Here is a 13,478-nt window from a genome sequence, read left to right as displayed (position 1 = left end):
CTTCTTCTTCTTCTTCTTCTTCTTCTTCTTCTTCTAACTTTTATTGATTCTTCATGAATTTCGAATCAGGCACTCCAATCTCACTCTTCTCCCTGTCCCTCCATCTGCCCTTCACACTTGCAGCCTCCCCCACAAAACAAAACAAAACTCTCAAATGGAAGCTGAGGTGTGCCATGGTGTTACACAGTTTACCCTTCTGCCCAAACAACTTTACTTGCAATATTCATTGCAATGAGTCATTGATCTGGTTAGAGGAGGCCTCTGGCTTCTGCTACTCTATCAATACTGGATCCCCCCCCCCCCCCCCAGGGCTTCTCTTAGATATCCTGTTGTTGCTCTCTGTCATGGAGATTCTGCAGCTTTGAATCTGCAGGGCCAGTCCTTTCACAAAGTCCAACAATTCATAGATGGGGTAGATGTTGGGGTGGGCCAACTCAAAGCCCTGGCTCTGGGGAGAAGTAGCTGAATGGCTGGGTTGAGCCTGCCAGCTCTCCTGAGCCCACACCATCAGGGCCAGCTTTCTCACTTCACCCAGGTGAGGGGCAGGACTGGCTTAAAAAACACCAGCTGCTCTTTTTTGTTTGTTTGTTTTTGTTTTGCAGGTTGTTGTTGTTGGAGTCAGGGTTTCTATGAGTAGCTCCAACTATCCTAGAATTCTATAGCTGGTCTTGAACTAAGGTCGGCCTGACTCTCAAGTGCTGGGATTAAAGAGGCATGCGCCACCAACTGGCTCATCTGGGAATTTCTTAATATGTTCTATTACCCTGCGCCCTCTATTAAAGCCTTTGTTTCCTGAAGAGTACATTGTGTGATTAGTAACCTAAATATCTCTCCAGGAAGAGAAACCTACTGATGAAGAGTGCTGGAAATTTCGACACATTATCAGAATTCCCATAGACAAGATCTGTTTGTAGCAATTTCTTGCTCTTGGGAAAATAGCATTGATAAACAGTATGTAACAGTCAAAATCTAACATGACATTTACTTTACGTGGAAAGGAGTAAAAGCACCAGCCGAGACCCTGTGGCTTATCTCCTTCCCTCCATGATGATAGAATTAAAGGCAGGCAGTCTACAAATGTCCTCTACAACCCCAGGGAATAAAGACTATATAACTTTGCAAAAGGTGAATATACTATCTCCATGTCATGATTATATGTGACAGCAAATCCTTTTCTCTTACCTCTCTGATCATATATATCAATTGGGAGGAATAGGAATCTTTTATTCTTTCTAAGCAGAATGGGCAGACAGAATTCTCTGGGGGCAAAAAAGGACAAAAATGTAGAAGAAAAAAAGGAGAGAAAGAAGACAGGAAGAAAAAAGAAGGAAATGAAAATAAATCTTCATTTGAGTAGAAATAGGTTTAAAAGTTTGGTATAAAAAATTAATCTCAAGTAACACACACACACACACACACACATACACAAACACACACATGAGTGAAAATTTTCCCAAAATCCAAAGAACACAAGCTTCTGCTTCCTTCAGTCCAAATGATGCACAGAAGTATTTTGCAATTTTTCATCACCAATTGAAGCAGATTTCAGTGTTTCTAAAGGTAGGCCTACATTTGTATTTCTCTTGGGGCAAAAGAAATCATGGAAAAATAAATTAATCCCATCATAGTCTTGCTCACAATATTATGGATAAGGATAATCATGCAGAATACCAGAACCTCACTGGACTGATCAGTTACTTAGAACAGGCAACTAATAGCATCTTTATCAAAGAAAATTAGCATTAGTTCCAAGTTCATCAGAACCATCATAAAAGCGATCAGCAATTCTTAGAGAAAGTATACCACTTAAGAACAAATAGCCAATAAAAGAAGCCAAGTATCCCCAAATTTAAAGAAACACCACCAGGCATCCTTAAGGAGACACCCAGTTTTGTTAAGTATTAACTGTCCACACCATTCATACACAATTGGGCATTGCAAGACATGTTTTCCCTTCAGAAGTCATCCTTCAGAAGCCCTGTACACGATACTTGTACTTAGCTACAAGTCTTATACAGTTCTTAGAGAATGAGAACAAGATTTACACTAGACGGGGTCCCTTTTTAATAATGGAGGAGGCTAATGGGTTTCTACTCGAGAGGATGGCTTTGAGTAGGAAAATTCACAAAACATTGCAAAATAGTTACGGTTTGAGTGAATTGGTACCCCCCCACACCTCCTTTATATTTATAGCTCAATTTCAGAAGAGAAAAGCCCTTTATACAAGATTTATGTTTGGGCATGTCAGCACTTTTTTGTTGATGTTGTTTTGAGTTGATGTGCTAGCAATCTAAGACAATACCGTTATTTAGGTTTGAAATATATGTAGTGCATTATGTAAATGTATGTAGTGGTTACTATTAACCAGTCAGAGGTAGACACAGTACAAGGATATTTAAACTCATTATTTAGCACCGCTGGGGATAGGGAAGATTCTCGCAGGTACCCCCAAAGCCTGGTAGGAAACGACCAAGAAGAGGTCTGGGAGAAGGGATAGTTGAACTGTTTCTGTGGACAGGGCGACGGCGGTCTACTTAAGAGGGGATGAGCAGGAAGGCAGAGCTCGGTTGCTGGCAAAAGAGGAGCAGCGAAAAAAAAAGTACTATGAGCCCCTGTCAGAGAGCGAGCATGGAAGGGGAGCACAGAAACAGAGCTACCACCGCACGCTCACGGATGCAGGTCTTCGTGCACAGACTGGTACGAGTGCGGTTGGTCGCGGAGAGCTAGCGAGACACCGAAGAAAGCGAGGGCCGGGCTTCCGTGCTGCCAGCGCCGGTACACTCCTCTGCGTTCCATCCCTTCCGCATCCCGCTCGTTCTCTCCGGTGGTTGACGAACTTTCGGCTCCGCGGTGGTGAGCTACGGCCACCTCCACCCTCCAGGCACGGAGTACGTGTGTGGGGAAAGGGTAGAGGATGTCTGGCTGGAGGGCTGCACTTCGCAAACTCGAGACTGTCCCTCCACGCTGCAACCCGGTTACCCCGGCAACGGCCCGTGCGGATTCCCGGATGTAGTTCACAGGGCCGCGGCCCGGGGCGGAGTCGGGAGGACCCAGCCCCCTGGGAGAGGCGCGCGCACCATAGAGACGTGGCGGGGCCCCGCTTGGCTTCTAGAGAGAGGCTGTCCGAGGCTCAAGACCCCGCACTTCCGGCCTGCTCACTTCCGGCTTCGCGGTTAGGGTGCCAGCGCCAGAGGCCGGGTTGAGAGGTCGCGGGTGCGAGTGTCCACGGCGGTTGGTTGCCCGGAGCCTGTGACAGCTGTAGCTGCTCCCCGCCCCCGAGACGTCGGGGAGGAGACGAAGGAAAAGCTCCCGGTCGCGCTTCCGGTCCCTTCTGCCTCGGGCCGACGCGATTCCCGAGGGCTGCGACCGGGAGAGCCCGCGACGGAGCGCTGCGGGCTTCCCCGCTGACAGACAGGTGAGGGCGGAGCCGCGGCGGAAAGGATGGGGTTGAGGTGTTGTGCTCCCCGACCGATGGATGAGTCGCCTGCGGCTGCTCTCAGCAAACTTGCTCCTGGGGCACTTCCATCCCTGGGAGCAGCCAAGTCCGCCCCTTGGTCCCTCCTGTCCCTCTGAGTGTCTTCTGGGGTGAAGGGGGGCGGCACCGCTCGGCTGTGCTGGCGGCGGGTGGGAAGAGTTGGCAGGGTCCGGGGCTTTTCTGGACTCAGTCCGAGTGGGCCGCCTTTTCCCCCTGCTCTTCCCTGATTTCTCCTGCTTCCTCTCTCCTGCTGTGAGAGGAAGGGAGGTAGCGATCATCCCTCGGAGAGGTTGCCTGACACTGGTGCCGAGGGAGGCGCCCTGCCTGAAATGTCCCAAGCCCGAGTGCTGGTGAGGGCGCCCAAGGAATGCTGGAGTTTGGAGGAGGAAATTGTGGCCCTGCCTTCTGGTGCGTTCCTTATTGCCAAGTTAACTACTCTTTACGTGTCTCGGAAAGGAAGCGTGTGTGTGTGTGTGTGTGTGTGTGTGTGTGTGTGTGTGTGTGTGTTAAGTGTTTAGATTCTAGACTTTCTCCCCTGTTATTGCTTCCTTGGCTTTGTTCTTGTTTTCCTCTTGAACCCTCTGATCTCAAAAAGTTTTATTTTACACTTCCTGCAGATCCTTTAAGTCACCCTTTCGGGATTTCTGTGCGTCCCTCCTTTATTTTTTTCCTGAACTATACTTTCTTGGTTCTTATCTGATGGGGGGGGGCGGGGGAAGAATGAAGGAATCGCAGGGCTTTTCACCAACGTGTTGCTTTCACAACTGCGAAGGTGTGTTCACACTTGCCATTTGATTAACTTGATTGCTAAAGAAAGGTGCAGCCGATTGATGACGGTTGGTCAGTTCTTTGGAGGCTGCGGGAATGGCTTGTAGTTCATGGCTGCTCTTTCAGAGCAAGTTTTGCGACAATGCACACTTTTCTTGTATTTGTTCTATTTTTATTTGCTTTCAATTTTCGTTTTTGTTTTTCTTGTTCACCGTGACCAACGCTGTCTTCTAACTCAAAAGTTTAACACTTAGTATATAGGAAGACAGCATATTTCCACCATGTTTTTTTTTTTTTTTTTTTCTGAATTAAAGGCTTTGTTTGCCTGAACTATTTTGTTTCTTGCTTGACAAGATGTTACTTTTCTTGGATTATGCTTGTTTTAATCCTGGGTTGGGTTCTCAGTCCAGGAATCAGGGGTTTTCTATCTCTACCCCTGAAATTATGTGCACAGTTTGTATATGTGTGTGTTCTGGGAAAATGCATTCTTTTTATCAAATTCTTAAAAGACATGGAATGTGCAACATGATTAAGAAGTACTGGTCTAGTGTCTTGTTGAAGCTAAAGGAAATAGTTTATTCATGGAGATGCTGTTTCCCCACGTTGCACATGGCTTACTTGGGTGTTATGCAGAGTAGAGTGCAGGGATTTCAGCCTGGTCCTGAAATCTCACTACTTCAAAACTGCTGCATTTCTAAATTCCTTTCTGGACCTATAGAAGGAACCAAGTTAGTTCCTGGTTGGTGGTTTTGAGGTTTCTTTTTAGGGAAAGCTGACTGTGCCCATTGCTTTGCCAATATAGAGAGTTTCTAAGCTGATGTGGTTTTCACTAATGCATACTAAATATCCCCAGCCCACTGGGTACAACTCAGAATAAAGCATTAGAATGACGGCTGTCCTTTGCTTTCATTGTCTTGTTTTTATAGGGAGCTGTCTGCCTTGGGCTTCCCTAAGGAAGGGCAGAAATGTTTTCTGTAGTCCATATGGCATCAGCATTTTTGACACCCCATTTCTTCATTCTGTAATAAGCATGCTATTTTTTGTTTCTTTCTTGTAAATGAGGTTCTTTCTAAGCTTTATGTAAGTCTTGGAGCACATATTTACTTACTGATTTGGTTTTAAAGTGTTTGGAGGTTGAAATTGTAACATTTCGAAGCTCATTTCATACAGTGTTACCTGCACAGCTCATAAGTTACCTTAAGTAACTAATTTCTTCTCTTCACAAAAATCATGATTTTCCCCTCAGTGTAGCATTCTCACTTGACCGAGCAGTCAGTGCTAAGCTAGTTGCTTGTAAGATAAAAGCAGATTTAGAAGCTAGATTTTGTGTAGCACCATAGTGACAGGTACATTTATCTGCTTGCTAGTACACAGTGCCAGGTGCTTTTCACAATTAACTCATCCTCCTAGCAGCCGTCTAAGGATGCTTCCTCCTCCCCATCATTCAGATCAATGGTCCTCAACCTGTGTGTCATGGCCTCTTTGGGGGACCCAGGAGCCTTTCACAGGGGTGAACGAAGATCTTCGGAGCGCAGATACTTACATGATGCCTCATACCAGTAGCAAAATTACAATTATGAAGTAGCAATGAAAATGATTTTATGCTTGGGGGTCACTACAACATGAGGAACTGTGTTAACAGCTTTAGGAAGGTTGAGAGCTACTGTTGTAGACGAAGAGACTGAAACTAAATGACCAATAGAGCTAAGATAATTTGCTTAAACTAATCCTTTGGAGCCAGGAATTGACCTTAGGTGAGTGACTGTAGATAGCTTCTAGGAAACTTCCATTGTAACATTTGTTGAATGAGTTGGAAATAGTTTATTTGATCTTAGACATTAAGAAAACGTTCTTTTCCTCTATTACTCTTTAGTGGATGAACACCTCCTTGAATGTCATATTGTAACGTGGGACAAAAGGCCTATAGATTGGTAGCTGATAGGGTTTCTCTGGAGTTAGGTACAAGGTTGTTGGATTGTATGTATTATTACCTTGGCCGAGTGAGTTTGGAACCATGAATTTCAGCATGATTATTTGGGATAGAGGGAAAGTACTTAAATGCACATAGCCTTGGGTGGAAGCTAACACCACTGGTGGATGTTGGAAAGTGAGGTACTCTAGGGGCTGCAGAGCAGGGTGAGGCTGGGAAGATGGTGATTGTCTGGAGGTCAGACTGATGGCAGTGCTGCCTTGGGGTTGTATAAGAAAGACTGTGAGACACAAGTCTACCTGCTGTGCTAGCTCTCCAGCCTTATAGTAAATGGTCTCGCAATACAGTTTTCAACTATATAATAAGCAGATGGAGTGAAGATTTCTTCTATTCTCAGTATCCCACCCCCACCCCTAGGTCCCAGGTCCCCTCCCAGTTAATTCAAAATATATTGAGGATCAAATTAATTAACACCAGGAAGCCTCTAACCTTGTGGCTGTTTAAGTTATTTGAAATTAAATAAAATTATCTCAGTTGTACCAACCACATGTCAGTGCCAAGTGGTCACTTGTGTTGGTGCCTGCCTTTTAGGACAGCACAGATTTAGAACATTTCTAACAGTATTTTCCAACCTGGTAAACACGTTGAAATGCTGTGATTTGTTACATAATTAGTATACTGCTGAACCAGGATGTGAAAATTTTCTGTTTCCCCATGGTGTTTAGCAGCTTTGTTTTAGCTGACAAGATATAGCTGTGTTTTCTCTTGGCTTTCTAACTAACTCCAGATGGTCAAAGTCTAATGATTTTCTTGCATGTTTGGGATTATTATGCTGGTAACTCTTTTTCTAGGATAAAGCTGTCAGCTTTGCTAAGGGCATGGAGGTTCTCTGTCCCCTTCCAGCTGTAGATCTGTACTCCTTGCTATCTGGTTGATGCCTTTCCTTGAGACCTAAAGATGTCTCCAAGCTATTATATCCAAAACTAGGCTCATTTCTCTTCCTTCCTCTCCCTCCTCCCAGACATTGCTTTTCTTTTCCTTGTTTCTGTTTTCAGTGAGTGATGACATTATCGGACATATAAAATCTTGAAAATGTGGAACAATTCTTACCTTCCCTCCTTGATAAGGTCATATGTGTCAACAGATATTAATTTTTCTTTATAATGGCTCTTGACCCTACTTCCATGCATTGCTTTAGTTTGTACACTATCATCTGTTGTTGAAAGTATTTAATGGGGGGTTTCTACCTGCCTTGAATAATTCAGTTCCCAGGTGAAAGACACAGAACTTTTATATGTATAATCAGCCTTTAAACAGCACTAGAGCTGGGCAGATATCTACCGTCTAAGCTATTAATATCTACTACCTTATCAATAACCCTAAGATATGACTTGCCATGTTCCGCCTGGGCTCTTACTTGAACTGGCTACCCCTCAGGGCCGATTCTCAGGATCGTTTACCCCATTGTGTGAAGATCTCCTCTCTCCTCCACCTTCCTTTCTCTTCCCTTGTGGTCTCCTGCTTACCTCTCATGCTCAGTGGTCGATCGATCGACTGCAGTCATCTTCCTTCACCACTCAGAAATAGCTTGGTGGAGGCCAGGTGTGCGGATCTCCTCCTTCCCTGAGGCAACCATGGCCAGGACTTAGCATTACAGTACATAGCAACCATCACCTTGCCTTCCTTTTGTGACTTTGCTTGCTTTTAGAGTAAAAAGAAAACTCCTTAACAGTTGTAATTCTTCAGCCTTACCTTGAATTATGTTCCATGAAACTACGCTCAACCAAGCTGGCCTCCATTGGTCCTTAGAAGTTTTTTAAAATCACTTTTTTTCTTTATACTTGTAAGTGTGTGTGCCTATTTGTCTGTATTGCTAGGTCTTTTGCAAGAGCAGCAAGTATTCTAAACAGTGAGCCATCTTTCTAGCTCCTGATTTATTAATAATTCATATATATTTATTGTGTTTATGTGTGTATGTAGGTGTACATGCCGTGGCTCCAGACCCAACATCTAAATATTTATTTATTATTCTAAATTGCTGGTATTAAAGATTTCAGCTCATAGATTTTTTTTTTGCTGTTTTTTTTTTTTAAAGATTTTTGAGTTTGAGTTGTTATAATAATTAAAATAATAATACTTACATTGTAAACTAAATTGCTGGTTTCTCAATTCTCATTAATAAAATACTAATAATTTATAAAATGGTGTAATGTTTTGAAATTATTGTTAATGAACTTTTGGCTAGACTTACAGAATTACTAAGATGATGATATAGAGGTACCTGAGCATTCCATTTCCCTATTAACATATATCATTAGTGTGACACAATTATTTACATTCTGTCAGCTTTTCCCTTGTGTCCTTTTTCTGTTCCAGGATCCCACCCAGTCATCAGGTATTCTTGGCATTGAAATTTCTCAGATTTCCTTTCTTTTTGCAGGGTGGGGATGAAGGGTTTCTCTGTGTAGCCTTGGCCGTCCTAGAACTTGATCTATAGACCAGACTGACCTTGAACTCAGTCTGCATATGTCTGGGATTAAAGGCGCGCACCACCGCTGTCTGGCCTGATGTCCTTGCCTTTCATGTATCGTAAAGGTATCTTGTACCTACATCTGTGGGGTTACCTAGTGTTTAGTTGTGATTAGCCTGGGGAGGAGGAGCTCAGAGTGAAAGTGCCTTTCCTGAGCTGTAACCACAGTGCTGATGGTAACCTTTATGACAGTCTTGCTTTGTCAGACTTGTTTGTTGTGAAGTTACTCCTTTTGAGCCCTTCCCTTTGAATATTGCCTTTTATCGAAGAAATTTTCTTTGTATGGTGCAAAGAGAGTGGAGAATTATGTTTTACTTCCTAAAGGGCAAGAGTGTTCATATGAACATTTTGGAAATAAACTAAGGGGACTATTTCTCCTTGTTTACTGGTTCATTCAGTCACTTCTATCAAATTTATATTATTTTAAGGTGTGTGTGTGAGTGCTGCACAGGTGCCCGTGGACTTCAGTCCCCCTAGAGCTGGAGTTACAGGTGGTTGTAAGCTATCTGACATGCGTGCTGGGGCCAGTCTCCAGTCCTGTGTGAGAATAATACGTACTCTCCTAACAGCTAAGCAGGCTCTCCAGACTGTCTGTTTGGACAGATGAATACATGTTTTGTACTTTGGGTTATAATTCAGCAATGCTTTTTATTAGTTGTTCTTCCAGCCATTTTAATTGATTTCTTGAAATACCTTTGCCATTATGCAGATTGCTTTTTTTTTTTTAAAGCACTTTTTGAGGTTGTTCATTTGGTTTTAATTTCTCTTCTGCAAGAGACTCCTGGATCACCTAGGGTACCTTCCCTGGGTCTTGAACTATCCATTCTCTTTGAGTGACCGTTCTTTTTATTGGAAAATTCTGTTAGAAATCAGTATTGGGCTGTGTATGTTCTCTCTGCTGAGAATGTTGCTTGTCATTGCTTCTAGGACCTCTCAAGAGATAGAGCAAGGAGATGGGGTGTGTGTGCTGATTCGTATAGGAAGAAGACTGTACTTAAACATTTTATGTAATGATCTGTAACTGTCTGTGTTAAACTGTGCTTACCATGGGCTCTTTTTCTACTGAAGTTCTGCCTGTGAATTTTTGAGGGGGGGTTATTTGATAAGGTTTTGGCAACTTAGTAACTTTCCAATAATCAATTACTAAGGTAGAAAAGTAGTTCATATCTGTAATTCCAAGTAACAAGTAAGTTGTTGGATCTTGGAATGAAATCAGTTAATAGTAAATAGCATACACTGTAGTGTCATTGGTTCTTGGTTGCCTTCACTGCTGACACGCTGGAACCCAGCTAGCCATCTGTGAAAGACAGAGGCCACAGGAAACTGAATAATCTAACATTTATTTAATTTACAGCTAGTTTCCTTTTCAGAGAGTAATGCAATTTTGAGAATCTTTTTAAAAAAGATTTATTTATTTATTTATTTATTTACGTAAGCACACTGTAGTTGTCTTCAGACACTCCAGAAGGGGGAGTCCGATCTTGTTACAGGGTGGTTGTGAGCCACCATGTGGTTGCTGGGATTTGAACTCAGGACCTTCGGAAGAACAGTCGGGTGCTCTTACCCGCTGAGCCATCTCACCAGCCCAATTTTGAGAATCTTACCACTTTCCGTTGCATTAGTTTCTCTATAACACAATGGAGAGAAGAAAAAGGCTTTTCCACAAGTTGATTTCATTATATATTTTAAAGGTTGGTTATGGAGGTAGAGATGGCTGTTGTTGACCATCTGTTAGGCTAACTTACCAGTTTTTCTCTTTATGACATATAATAAGAGCTAACTGTAATTCAAAGCTTTCTACTTCTGAATTCCAGACCAATGCATCAATTATTAAGTAATACAAACTCAACTTATTACTCTTATCAAGACTAAACAGCTATCAAAACAGTTACCAGATAGTTGTTGATACAAAGACAGAAGTATTATTTCTTTTTTATTTGGCTATCCTGCTTATGAAAAGGAATATAGTATACTTTGAATATGTTGTATGGAAAGCCATTTTCAGTTTAGTATAATTTTCATTGGGATGTAAGGGAAGGATTTTTTGCTTTGTTTTAGGAAAACTGTCATAGAAGACAATTAAGTTGTTTTGACAGGGAAACGTCTATATTTTGGATATTACTTTCAACTCTAAACAACTCTAAATATAGTTAATTAACGGAACTGCTCTATTTCTTAAGTTGTAAATTAGTCAGTTTGTCATGAAGATTAGTCCTGAATTGTGGCATTAAAACAAGCCTTCTTGTTCATCACACTTAACTGAATGGTTATCAGGCTCTCGAATGTCAAACATAAAACACTGCAAAGAAATCAAGCAAAGTTAGATCAAAGCAAGTCCAAAGCTTGCTGCTTTCTCCCCTTAGTGTTCCGTGTTACCCCATACCTCCTTGACTCCATTTGTAGTGTTCCTCAGAATGTTTTTATTAAAGTATTCCTACAGAGAATAACTCTTAAGACCTCTCTTTGAAGACTCATATTTTTAATATTTTACAAAAGACTTTCGTGCTGAGATCTCATATAGCCCAGGTTGACCTTGAACTCACTGTGAGGATATCTTCGAATTCTTGCCTTCACCTCTTTTTTTTTTTTAATTGGATATTTTTAAATTTACATTTCAAATGTTTTCCCCTTTCCAGGTCTCCCCTTTGGAACCTCCCATCCCATCCCCTCTCCTCTACCTCTATGAGGTTGCTCCCCCACCCACCCACCCACTCCTGTCTTCTGCCATGGCATTCCCCTATACTGGGGCATCGAGCATCCTCAGGCCCAAGGGCCTCTCCTCCCACTGATGTCCAACAAGGCTATTCCTCAGCCACATACGCTGCTAGAGCCATGGGTCACTCCATGTATTATACTCTTTGGTTGGTGGTCCAGTCCCTGAGTACTCCGGAGGCGCGGGGGAGGGTATCTGCCTGGTTGACACTGTTGCTCCCTCCAGGGGGCTGCAAACCTCCTCAGCTCCTACAGTCCCTTCTTCAACAGGGACCCTGTGCACAGTCCAATGATTGACTGTGAGCATCTGCCTCTGTATTTGTCAGGCTCTGGCAGAGCCTCTCAGGAGACAGCTATATCAGGTTCTTGTCAGCAAGCACTTCCCGGCATCCACAATAGTGTCTGGATTTGGTGACTGTATAAGGGATGGATCCTGAGGTCGGGCAGTCTCTGGATGGTCATTCCTTTCATCTCTGCTCCACACTTTGTCTCCATTTTTTCCTCCTGTGAGTATTTTATTCTCCCTTCTAAGAAGCACTGAAGTATCCACACTTTGGTTTTCCTTTTTCATGGGCTTCATATAGTCTGTGAATTGAATCTTGGGAATTCCAAACTTTTGGGCTAATATCTACTTTTCAGTGCGTGCATACCATGTATGTTCTTTTGTGACTGAGTTACGTCACTCAGGATGATACTTTCAAATTCCATCCATTTGCCTATGAATTTCATGAAGTTATTTTTTAATAGCTGAGTAGTATTCCATTTGTAAATTACCACATTTTCTGTATCCATTCCTCTGTTGAGGGACATCTGGATTGTTTCCACCTTCTGGCTATTATAAATATGGCTGCTATGAACATAATGGAGCATGTGTCCTTGTTATATGTTGGAGCATCTTCTGGTTATATGCCCAGGAGTGGTATAGCTGTGTCCTCAGGTAGTACTATGTCCAATTTTCTGAGGAACTGATTTCCAGAGTGGTTGGAATGGAGGAGTGTTCCTTTTTCTCCACATCCTTGCCAGTATTTGCTGTTACCTGAATTTTTGATCTTAGCCATTCTGACTGGTGTGAGGTGGAATCTCAGGGATGTTTTGATTAGCGTTCTCTGATGACTAAGGATGTTGAACATTTCTTTAGGTGCTTCTTGGCCATTCGAGTTTCCTCAGTTGAGATTTTTCTGTTTAGCTCTGTTCCCATTTTTTAATAGGGTTATTTGATTTTCTGGAGTCTTAACTTCTTGAGTTCTTTGTATGTATTGGATTTTAGCCCTCTATCGGATGTAGGATTGGTAAAGATCTTTTTCCAATATGTTGGTTTGCCTTCACCTCTTAAGTGCTGGGATAACCAGTGTGAACCATCATGCCTGGTTGAAGTATCACATTATTATTTTTAAAATATGTAAGTTTCTTTCAAGTCTTGTGTGTATTATTCACATGAATTTTGCTTTAGATTCCATAATATACTTTCTTCACTAAAAGAAGAATTTAAATTTATATTCAGTATGATATACCACGTATGTCTTGTTTATGTATGCCTTGCGATGTCTGTTTTTCTTCAGCTTACCTTCAGAGCTCCTGTGGTATATGGCATGTTAGTTTGGAAAACTCTGATATCTGTTCAGTAGCTCTCATCTCACAGATGTTTAATACTAAGCTTTGGGATCTTTAGACTTAGTGGTTCATAGAGACTATGACTACTGGGATTTTGCTTTTTTTCAATGTTGTCCAGAGTCTTTTGATTCTTATTTTGGGGGAACCAGGCAAATCTACTACCTGTTGCTCTATTTTCCTTGAGTTCTAAAAAGGCCCTGATTGCATTTAAATTTTGTAGGACACAGAATTCTGCTTATTAAATTCTCCCACATTAAATTTTTTATTTGACTTCTTTCTGAATATGTTAATTTCTTCAGTTTGTAGAAATCAAGTGATTTTTTTATTTAGTAAAAGCTAAAGAATCTCGTGCCGGGTGTGGTGGCACACGCCTTTAATCCCAGCACTCGGGAGGCAGAGGCAGGCAGATTTCTGAGTTCGAGGCCAGCCTGGTCTACAGAGTGAGTTCCAGA

General features: G+C 42.3%; 1 protein-coding gene across 6 annotated transcripts in view; it reads left to right on the top strand.

Moving 5' to 3' along the window:
• The first annotated feature begins 3,138 nt into the window (after positions 1–3,138).
• The window catches only part of Arfip1 (ADP ribosylation factor interacting protein 1), a 75,096-nt gene continuing 64,756 nt past the window's right edge, over positions 3,139–13,478 (top strand). For 4 of the 6 annotated variants that reach the window (XR_003843704.1, XM_021195970.2, XM_029537764.1 and 1 more), the window contains exon 1: positions 3,140–3,415. The gene's annotated coding sequence lies outside the window, so the exon portion shown is untranslated. Of the gene's footprint in view, positions 3,416–13,478 lie in introns of all 6 variants that reach the window. The other 2 variants (XM_029537765.1, XM_029537766.1) reach the window with 2 other exon arrangements.

The sequence above is a fragment of the Mus pahari genome, chromosome 4 (genome assembly GCF_900095145.1).
Source record: "Mus pahari chromosome 4, PAHARI_EIJ_v1.1, whole genome shotgun sequence".
NCBI lineage: Eukaryota > Metazoa > Chordata > Mammalia > Rodentia > Muridae > Mus > Mus pahari.
This window is presented reverse-complemented; position numbering and strand designations above follow the sequence as displayed.